Source organism: Passer domesticus, chromosome 2 (genome assembly GCF_036417665.1).
Source record: "Passer domesticus isolate bPasDom1 chromosome 2, bPasDom1.hap1, whole genome shotgun sequence".
Classification (NCBI taxonomy): domain Eukaryota; kingdom Metazoa; phylum Chordata; class Aves; order Passeriformes; family Passeridae; genus Passer; species Passer domesticus.
Window position 1 is genome coordinate 15,500,192 of NC_087475.1, and position 11,020 is coordinate 15,511,211.

An 11,020-nucleotide genomic window follows, 5' to 3' on the forward strand; every position below is an offset into this window, starting at 1 on the left:
ATGCTTGCTTTTGTACAGACACAGGAAAGCATCTGGCTTCTTCCTAGAACTGCAGGAGGCCTTCAGAAACTCCTTCAGACATAGAGGCTTTGCATACGCTGTGTGATGCCTCCCAAAGTACCTTGGTGGCTAACCCCTTTTATTTCCTATGCTGTCCCCTGCCCCAGAAGTCACCCAGGTATGTCCAAGAGCAGTAGAAGGAGCTTCAGAATCATTACAGATTTTTTTTTGCCCTCTAGCAACCCTCCCACTGTGCCCCTGAGCTTCCTGCTCTTTGAGCAGCTGCTGTTCACCACCATGTTCCTCAAGTACAGCTGGTGGGTCACAGTCGTGCCTCTGCGCTGCCCTGCCAAGTAACACAGCTTGTCTCTTGAAAAACCTCATGCAGGAATACAGCTCTTTCATGAACAGAATCATAGAATGTTATGGTTAGAAGGGACCTTAAAGATCATCTCATCCCAACCCCCCGTAATGGGCAGGGATGCCTCTCACTAGGTCAGGCCTTATACAACATGGCCTGGAAACACTGCCAGGTTTGGGGTATCCACAACATCCCTGAGTAACTTGTTCCTGTATCTCACCATCTTCATAGTAAAGAATTTCTTCCTAATACCTAACCTAAAATTCCCCTATTCCAGTTTGTACCCTTTACTGCCTGTCCCATCACTACAGTTCTTGGTGAAAGGTCCCCCTTCAGCTTCCCTGTAGGCCCCCTTCAGATACTGGAAGGTTGCTACAGAGTTTCCAGATAGTCCTCTATTCTCCAGGCTGAACAGCCCCAAATTTCTCAGCCAGTCTTCATAGGAAAGGTGCTCCACTCCCCTTATCAACTTTGTGGCCCTCCTCTGGACTTGCTCCCACAGTTCCATGTCCTTCTTATGTTGGGGGCACCTGAACTGTATGCAATGCTTCAGGTGGGGTCTCTCTCAAGAGACCCTCTCTCAAGAGCAGAGAGGAAAAATCTGCTTCACACTGCTGCCCACATTCTTTTTGATGTAGCCCAGGATATGTTTGGTTTTTGGGCTGAGAGCGCTGCCCACTCAACACTGCCAGCTCATGTTGAGTTTTTCATCAACCATCACCCGAGTCCTTCTCTGCAGGGCTGCTCTCAATCACATCTTCTCTCAGCCCTTAGGTGTACCTGGGATTACTGCAACCCAGGTGTAGGACGTTGAAGTTCACTTCATTGAACATCATGAGATTTGCACAGCCCCACCTCTCAAGCCTGCCCAGGTTCCTCTGGATGGCATCCCTTCCCTCCAGAGTGTTGGCTGCACTACACAGCCTGGTGTCCTCAGACAACTTGCTGAGGGTGCACTCAATCCCACTGTCCATGTCAACAACTAAAACAGTATCAGCTCCAGTGAGACCCCTAAGGGACACCACTCATCACTGGCTCTATCACACATCCACTAAGCTCATCCTGTTATCAGGATGAAATCATGCACCATCCTCACACAGATCCATGAAAGCCCTATTGCAGAATCATAATTTTGGAAATGTCAATCTCAACAGCCATATCTGGGCAAAGAAGAGCAGAAGGCCAACAGAAGAAGCCTGAGAGCCAAGGCAAGGACAGAAAAACTAAATATTTGCAGCAGGAGCAAACACCTGAGGTACTTATCTTGACAGATATTTGATGTGAAGGGTTATTGATGCAGAACACTGCTTTGACTCCCTAGAGTCCCTAAAGATTAAGAGGCTAAAAGCCTCATGCAAACGAGAAAAGTCTTTGTCAAGGAAGCAGACATTCTTCCTTAGCTAGGCAAAAGTGAGCTGATTTGGTGATCAAAAGGAAGCAGTTCAATACTTGTTGACATACGTTTAAAAAATGCAGTTTACATAATGTACAGTTATACCTGAGACACTGTGCAGGTGTAACCCCTGCGTGCACTGAAAACGCAAAGAGATCCAATACCTTCTCTTCATTTTTGTTTATCTTAATATACTTAAGAAGCATTCAAAATTTTCTCCTGCAGTTGAAAACATTCTGTAAAAGATCACGTCTTTTATCTATTTTAAGATCATTTCTAGCCAGCCAAAATTCTCAGAAAGGAAGTATCCTTAACTTTCAGGTTTGCAACAACCTCTGACTCAGTCTCTTAACACATCTACAATATAGGTAAGAAAGCATTACTAGCTTTTTGGTGCTGCTGATTTCTGTTCTATATTCCATCTTAAAAGCACACACAAGTATGAACCTGTTCTGAAAGTTCTGCTAGCAAACATTTCCTTTACAACACAGCTGTCCCAGGCAGGTCATTCCTTTCTGATTTTTGAATAGCTCTTCTTTGATTACAACCTTGGACTTATTCAATACTGCTATGTTTAGTTGGTTTGGTTGGTTGATTTTCATAATTTTCTACTCCAGAATTGTGGCTGGAAAAAATGTTTTGCCATTTGAGACCTATTTCCTTTGACTCCCGACTGAACATAAACATTCAAAAACAATTTTGGTTTTTAATAGTGTCTTGGTTACTTACATGTATTTCACCATTCACGATAATCCAGAGGAAACGGTTAGTGACCTTCTATGCTGATTAGATACTTACAAATCTATGGGCCCAGAGGGGATGTACCTGAAAGTAACAAGGGAGCTGGCAAAAGAGCTTGTCAAGCCACTTTCAATCATTTATGAGCAGTCCTGATTAACCAGAGAACTCCCAGGTGACTGGAAACTAGGAGATGTGATGCCTGCCTACAAGAAGGGTTGGAATGATGATCCCAGTAATTACAGGTCTGTCATCATCATCACCTCAGTAATGGGGAAGGTCACAGAGCAGATCATCCTGAGTGTCATCAGCTGGTACATGCAAGACAACCAGAGGATCAGGCCCAGACAACATAGGTTTACAAAAGACAGGTCCTGCTTGACCAACTTGGTCTTCTTCCATGAGAAAGTGACCCAGTTAGTGGATAAGGGAAAATCTGTGAATGTTGTCTAGCTAGGCTTCAGTAAAACCTTCAATGCTGTCTCTCACAGCTTTCTCCTGGAGCAACTGGCTCTTCATGGCTGGCATGGGTGCACTCTAACTGTGCAAAAACCTGGCTGGAAGGCTGAACCCAGGGAGTGGTGGTGAATTGAGCTTCATCCAGCTGGTGGCTAGTGCTGAGTGGTATTCCCCACGATTTGCTGTTTAACGTTTGTATCATTGATTTGGATGAGGTGATCAAGGGCACCCTCAGTAAGTTCACAGACAACACCACTCTGGGTGAGAGTGTTGATCTGCTGGAGGGTAGGAAGGTTCTACAGTGGGATCCAGATAGACTAGACCAATGGGCTGAGGACAACTGCATGAGGTTCAATAATGTAAAGTGCTGGGTCCTGCCCTTGGGTCACAACAACCCTATGCAGTGCTACATGGGTGGGGGGAAGAGGGGCTTGGGAGCTTTGGTCAGAGACTGCACAGAGTAATCTGGTTTGAGATATTTTGGGCTGTTTGGAATGTGTGGTAGAGAGTGGGTCAGACCTTGCTCTGGTGGGGTAGTGCCCAGCTCCTCATACCCCTGTGTCTGAAGTCTTGGCACACCAGAGGCAGCCCCCCAGTGTCATCTGGCCCAGCCCCTGAGTGGCCAAGCAACTGACATCCCACCTTGGAGGAAGGCTCAGTATGGGCCAAGGGTTTAAGAAGCCTGACCATAAGGCAAGCATGTTGTCCTTTAACTCTACCTTCATCTTGGAGTTTTACATCACTGGAACCCAGGAGTTGTTAGCTATATGTCTGATTTTCTGTATCTTTGCCATTTGTATGCTGTGATAAGTGTTGTTATGTTTAACAGAAACATTTGCTAAAGTTCCTTGATTTTCCACAGTTTGCCAGTAAACTTTTGTATGAATTTTACATCTTGAGGACATCTGGTTGGTATTCCACCTTTGTGTCTACCTAGAGCAAGAGAACCTTGGTTTAGCCTTTAAGTGGCTGGGGTGTGACAGCTGCCCAGCAGAAAGGGGCTTGGGAGTACTGATCAACTGACACAGGAACATGAGGCAGGTGGTCAAGAAGGCCAATGGCAACCTGGCCTGTATCAAGAACAGTGTGACCAGCAGGACCAGAGCAGTTCTTGTTCCTTTATACTCAATGCTGGTGAGGCCACACCTTGAATCCCCTGCCCATTTCTGGGCCCCTTACTTCAAGAAGGGCACTGAGGTGCTGGAGAGTGTCCAGAGAAGGGCAACAGAGCTGGTGAAGGGTCTGAGCACAAGTCTTGAGAGTGGCTGAGGGAGCTGGGGGTGTTTAGTATGGAGAAAAGAAATTTCAGGGGAACCTTATTGCTCTCTACAATCACCTGAAAGGAGATTGCAGCCAGGTGGGGGTTGGTCTGGTCCACATCTCATTAAGGAAATGACCTTAAGTTGCACACGGGGAGGTTTAAATTACATATTGGGAAAGAATTTTCCAGGGAGGTGGTGTGCTCAGCATTTCTGGAAGTGTTCAAGAGGCATCTGGATGTGGCACTTGGGGATATTGTTTACAGGTCATTATGGTGGTACTGGATTGATGGCAGTACTAGGTGATTTTGAAGGTCTCTTCCAAACTTGATTGTTCTGTGATCCTGTGTGTTGCTGAGGGATAATATTCTCATAAAGTTCAGTTATGGAGTCTTTTTGATACATACTTTAGACTAATGCAACTGCAAAACAAAGCAAATTAGGCTTTTTAGGATTTTAGGATTAAAGCTGAAACTAAAATGAAAATATTGAGAGGTCAAGATGAAACTTTACAGCTATTCACAAGCACAGCTTCCACAGAAGTTAGACAAACCTAGTCTTGCCATCAGCAAGCTTGCTCATAATCTTTATACTGGAATATTTTTTAAGGATATAACAAATGGCATCTAAAGAATTCCACTTTGCCAATATTTAACCCCTACCTGCAAAGGAAAAACAAACTGCTTGGGTCAAAGAGGGATGGAAACTCTAACCAGCCCCCCTAGTGAGTGGCTGTGAGTCTGCAGCTCAAGGATCCTTGAGGGTTTAGGAATTTTATCTGAAAGACTAGTGTGGAGTTATTTAAAGTTAGTTCCCATTTGTAATGAAACAACCCACAAATGTTCCCGCTCCCAGGAATTTATAATTGGCTGTTATTGTCTGGAAATTGCTCAGATAATATGATGAATGGTGGCAACATGAAACCATGAGCAAATTTAGCAGAGCCAAAACACCAAGCTGCAAATAGAAGCCTAAATCCCATCATTAAAGAAGGAGTTTGTTCTTTGAAAATGTACCTTACTCACAGGTACTTTTGATAAATATTTTAGAGGTCAGTTGATCAGTCTGCATTTGTCATCAGCTTTTGGAGAAATGGGTTGTTTTTCATCTCTTGTTTCAAAAGTAATCCACAACCCAGCAAACAACCCATATGCATATGGCTGCTGTTTGGATCACTAATCTAGCTGTGAACTACGACAAATACTCTCTCCATGGATAATGAAGAATAAATTTAGTCTTTGGATTCCTCAGAAGAATATGAAAAACAGTGTAGCTGTACTAATATTTACATCCACCTGGGTATGTGCTAAGGCATAAAATCTGCACTGCCACCACAGCATGGAAAACATCTGCTATTATGGTAATTTAAATAATAAATTAAAATACGCTTTATTGTTAAATCTATACTAAATTTGCATCTTTTAATAATAACTTTTAAAATGCAAAAGATATTTTAAAAAGCAATGTAAATTCTAAGATGTTGCAGTAAAATATTAGGTGCCATTTCCTGGGCATCTTAAATCTTCATGCCTCAATGAAGATGCCTCATTCTCATGTCACAAAAGTGCACAGGATTCTCACCCCACCAAGGTTTAGATAACTGAGGATCTGTCTTCCTTACCCTCCTTTAAAATAATACAGTGGAGTCAGTTCTGTTTTAACTGCCTGTGATGATGATCAAGGAGGAGAAATACTGGCCTCAGACAAGCAGCCAGTCTGAAAACACCTTCAGACATCTCTGAAGTCCAGACATTGAAATTGCCTTTTGCTCCAACTCCAGTGGCACCTCCATACAATGCTCACTTTACAGAGGTTCCTAGAAGAGAAGGCCCTGCAGCCTCATTGCATTGCATTAATGAAGTCCATGAGTTTAGGGAAAGTAAAAAAAAACTACTGCTTGCTTGTTCCTAACCTCACTTTACCTTCAGCTGGTGCAAACTCACCCTGTTCAAATTCACTTGCACAGTACTCACTGAGGAGACACAGCACCGGGACACTGCTACACATTTCCAGACATTTTTATATACATATGAAGGAGACAAATCCATCCTGCACAGAGATTTTGAGGAAGGAGTTTGTTCAACACACAACAGAATGTCCCTAAGGTTTATCATCTCAGACCTACTGCAGCTGGAATCTCTGGCTAACACAGAGAACTAGGTATTAAAAAAAGCCCGATGATTACTTTGATTTAGATTCTACCTGACACTTAACCACAACTCCCTGTACATAACATCATATAAGCAAATTCTTCTCTCAGCAAAGTCCAGCAGGGGAGTATGTAATTAGATCTCAGCTGAAATTAAGATAAGTAAGCCAGTCTGACACTGTTGATACACCACGGCCTCATGATTTAACTAACTCCATTTATAAATAGGAAAAAAACCCACAAAACCAAAACCAATAAAGAAACAAAACCCAACATAAACAAGTCCCACCATGTTATTTTGCAGTAAAATACACTTGAAAATAAACCCATGAAAACATCATCTTGTACTGCACACATGAGCATAATATTTTCTAGCTTATTTTTGACATATACTTCATTTTCTTCACTCAGGTGTTTTTATGTTTTAAATTATATCTCCCACTGGCGGAATTCTACATAATCCTGGAAGGAGATATTTTCCAACAGTAGATATCAAGATATTATCTTCATATTTTTAGAATCCTCAACACCTCCATTCAGTATCCCCTGTGCTACATATCCAGGACTAAGCACACTCTGGTTTTGGCCATTTCTGCTGTAAGACCACCTTGATATCCTTCACAACAGGCAGAGACTGTGTGCCATCAGATACCCTATGGCATGGCATTTGGCCTTGATGATGACAGGGCCAGGCTTACAGGTCTCTCATGTAACAAGCAGACCACACACTGCTGTCAGGAGGTGCAGGGTCAGTCCTGCCTCACCCCAGCATCACAGACCATTACATCACACTGTTCATTTTGGCTTAGCTTGCTATCCTCAGAAAGCTACATGGGTTTGTATGTAGGAGAAAAGGAGAGAATGTACAGAAAATCTTGACGAGTTTCCCTGCTATTTCTGGAAGACAGCACTGTGAAACTGTGATCTTTCCCACGCAGAAATAAGTCCTGGTTCCCTACTGGCAGCTTGAACATGTTTCAGCTGAAACCCCATGAAGAGTGGTTGCTATGAAGAACCACTAAATAATACCTAGCTTGTCGTTTATAATTATATTTATCATAAATGTAACAAAAAGGGTATTTCATGACACACTATCTAACAGGATGGCTTGTGCAATATCAGCATGCTAGGTCCAGGTTCCCTGTCAAAGCTTTATTCAGATGTTACACTGTCTTGACTAATCATTCCTAATCCTATCATCAGCTACCATTGTGTCAAGATATGTCAGCCTTAAAACTGAAGAGGTACGTTAAGGAAATGATGTCTTGCAAAGAGTAATGCTGAATTTGGATTTAGTAGGAAGATAATGACTTATTCTTTGTTGAAGAACCATCTTACGCAACTGGTTCTCATTCCCAAGCACATTCTCAGTTTCTTACAGCTGCTCTCACAAGAATTTCTTTCCTTTTTAAGGTGTTTTACCTGAGACGCTTCATCAAAATTGTGCTTCAAGATTTAAAAAAAAAACAAACACCTAACAAACATGAGGTCTGGGAACTGATTGTAAATTAAACACAAGATTCCATGTGAAACTGAACTCTTCTGGACTTATATTGTATCAGAATAACCTTAGCTCAACCTTACAACTGACTTGCAGTGCAAGGACTGGCATGCTAGAGTGATTGCTTGTTATTGGTGTGGACTGTCATGGTAATCACAGATTCAGTGATATCAGTTCTTAAAAGAGGGATGCTTTCAAATAATTCCTGCAAGCTGATTGTCATTTGTAAAAACAGGTCTCCCAGGAAACTGTGAGCAGTCTATTTCCATTCTGCTTTGGACTAATTTGAAAGTATAGCTAAAGAAATACTAACAAAAGAATCCAGGAGGTGAAATTATGGAGCAAAGTCTTCCAACCTTGCCAGAACCTGCATTACAATCACACCAAAGAGAAAGGACTTTTCTATTAAAAATGTATCACATGAAGATGAACTAGAATAGTGATGTTGATTTTGCTTGAAGATCTTGAATCTACAGATACTGAGAATGATCAAACACCTATGCCAACTATACTGTCATGTTCCCATTACCACAGAGAACCAGGGACACCTGGTTACAATTAGTCTCATAATATTTTCTCTGCTTTTTAATGAAACACTCCAAACCATCTTTTACTCCATTTCCACATTTCATTTATCAAAACAGCTAAAAATTACTTCAATTCTTCTATGAGCCCTACATCCCATTGAAGAAAAAAATGTTATGTTGTATTTTGCCTTTCCTACATTGCCTTTTAATCCACCAAGTGTTTTACCCATTAGGTGATTAATTCCACAGGTCTAAAGAAAAGCATTGTCCAAGAAATCCTCTAAACTTCTGAGTATCTCTGTGCAAAGAGAAACAGATGGTTATGTCCTAGCTGCCAGCACTCCAAGACTGCAATAGGTGAATCACCTTCAATCCCAGAGTTGCTTAAGCACAGTAATTCATGATTGTCTGTGCTACTAAATCTTGTCTCTTGCGTTAGTCAGCACAGTGGTCTGACATCTCCAAACTGCGTGATTCTAGCAGGGATACCAGCAGAAAATAACCTCTCATTAGATGCTTCATAATTCACAGGGTCATGTATGAATATCAAAGGAAATGCAGAAAAGGTTTAGCCAGTTTGTTCTTTGGAATTTTTATTTTCCTATTCAAAACCAAAAGAGGATGACAAAAATGCAAAATTCCAACTTTTCAATTTCAACCTGCTGTTTTTAATTTCAGAGAGAAACTTAGGCCCAGTCCTAGTTTTCACTGAACTACTTCACATAAAGTTGGGACTGAGTAAACACATAAATTTCATTATGTAGGTATAGAGTATTTTAATCTAGAGGAGGATGATAGAATAAGAAATGGATCTCAGGTAGTTAGAAAATATCAGAGTGGTTATTTAGAAACACTTATATTGAAAAGGGGGACCAAGAGAAGGAAGACATTTATACCATATAAATGTATGTATGAAAAATTGAAAAAAAAACCCCAAAAAAGCTGGTTTTTTCCCTAAGAGTAGGTCATCATTGCTTAAATTCCCTTAATATGGCTTTCCTGACAGATTTAAGATGTTCTCTGACTTGAATTTGAAAGTTCACACAACTGTCTGGTGACATGCAGAACTGCAACAAGAAAAACTTTGCAATATTTTCTAGAATATGGCCCTCTATATATTCTCTCAGCTGCTTTATGTCTGAAAATCAATCACCAGCTTTAATTGTTATCAAGCCCAGAACACACTATAAAAATGATGGAAGCCATGGTTGAAAAAATTATAGGATATCTAACTGAATTTTCTAAGACAATTTGCTTACTGTAACTTTCTTAGACTCATGGAGTACTTTGGTGAAGATCTTAAATGCTACAGACTTTTTTCTGCATACATCACAAATCTGATTATCTCCTTCTCTGCCCTTTGTACAGACACAGTCTCTCTTGCCAGTCCCAAGCATATGGAAATCATGAGTCAGCCCTAAGCCATTGAATTATAAGTTTGGACAGAAGAAAGAAACTGCAGTATTTTAAAAGAGTAAGTAGAGATTCTTATCTTTTTTTCTGAGAAGATCTCTTTTATAATGGCTTATCTGGTTAACAGCTAGATAAAACAAATATTTTCCTTACCATTTTGTGTCAGAATGATTTGGGGAAAAAAAAAAAAGAAGTTATATAATGCAGTCAAAGCTGTGAAGAAGTAAGGATACTGAGACCTCCAAGACCCATAGGCTCACACTAACAGCTGTGAGATGGGGGAAGTACAAAAGGAAAGATTTATACTGCATCCCTGTCATTATATTGTTGAGCCTAAACGTTATCAAAAGGAGCCTCCTTAATCACCCTGAAATGGGCTGCAGCACAGCTAAACGCAAAGAGGAATAAATAACAATAATAACAGGAACAACAAAGCTAACCAGGCTGTAATTGGATTCATCAATCTGAGTCTGTTAGAAGGTGAGCACTCGGGCTAATGCGGCTTGACCTAGAGTGATTGTTGATGCTGCACCAGCTATAAGACTCCTGTGGGCGAGCAGGGAGGGGGGAAATAAATAAATAAATCAACGAGGCTCTCGGGAGCTCTTTAGGAATCACCCTTTCTGCCTGCCATAGTTATCATTCAGCCTGCAGCGTCTCAGCACTAGAGACAGCAATCTAATCTTTACACTGCAGCAAGCGGGAAAACAGCACCCCAGCTGCTGGAACAGGGGAAATACTTCACAGACAGCAGTGAGCTGATAATTGCTGATGTCAAACAAGCTTATTAAATGGGAAGATTTCATCCACTCACTCCACCCTCCCAGCAGCGGCACCCTGTACAGCAACGTGACAGCAGTGCCCAGCAGTGATGTGAGACATTGCAGTTTAGTGCCAGCCCAAGGCTCCAACCCCAGGAGCACCAGCAAGATTTCCCCCTCAGCAGCCTCTGCTGCCATCCTGCTCCCTGAGAGACATCACCAGCAGTAATAAAGTTTGCCTTTGGAAGGGCTGGCATTGTGTGAGCCCTTGTTCTGCACAGCACTTTCTACACAGCAATTATATCCTGCTCTATTTGCCTTTATGTTGTTCTTACCTGAATTAATTTTAGGGGATATAATAAACCTCATTTCTGTTAAATGAACCATCAGGGTTCAGAACCTTTCTGCAAGTTATACTGCTCTTTAATAGCACCACCTGACACAAATGAGCACACCAAT

At 41.6% G+C, this 11,020-nt stretch overlaps 1 long non-coding RNA gene across 3 annotated transcripts; it reads left to right on the top strand.

The window, feature by feature from the left end:
- The first annotated feature begins 272 nt into the window (after positions 1-272).
- Positions 273-10,637, top strand: LOC135295206 (uncharacterized). 3 transcript variants are annotated; one of them, XR_010357231.1, is made up of 4 exons: positions 273-317; positions 1,516-1,616; positions 9,756-9,861; positions 10,497-10,637. It is a non-coding gene; the product is annotated as an uncharacterized LOC135295206 (long non-coding RNA). The 3 variants fall into 3 exon arrangements; XR_010357232.1 differs by having other exon boundaries at positions 290-809; XR_010357233.1 differs by having other exon boundaries at positions 290-591.
- The last annotated feature ends 383 nt before the right edge of the window (positions 10,638-11,020 follow it).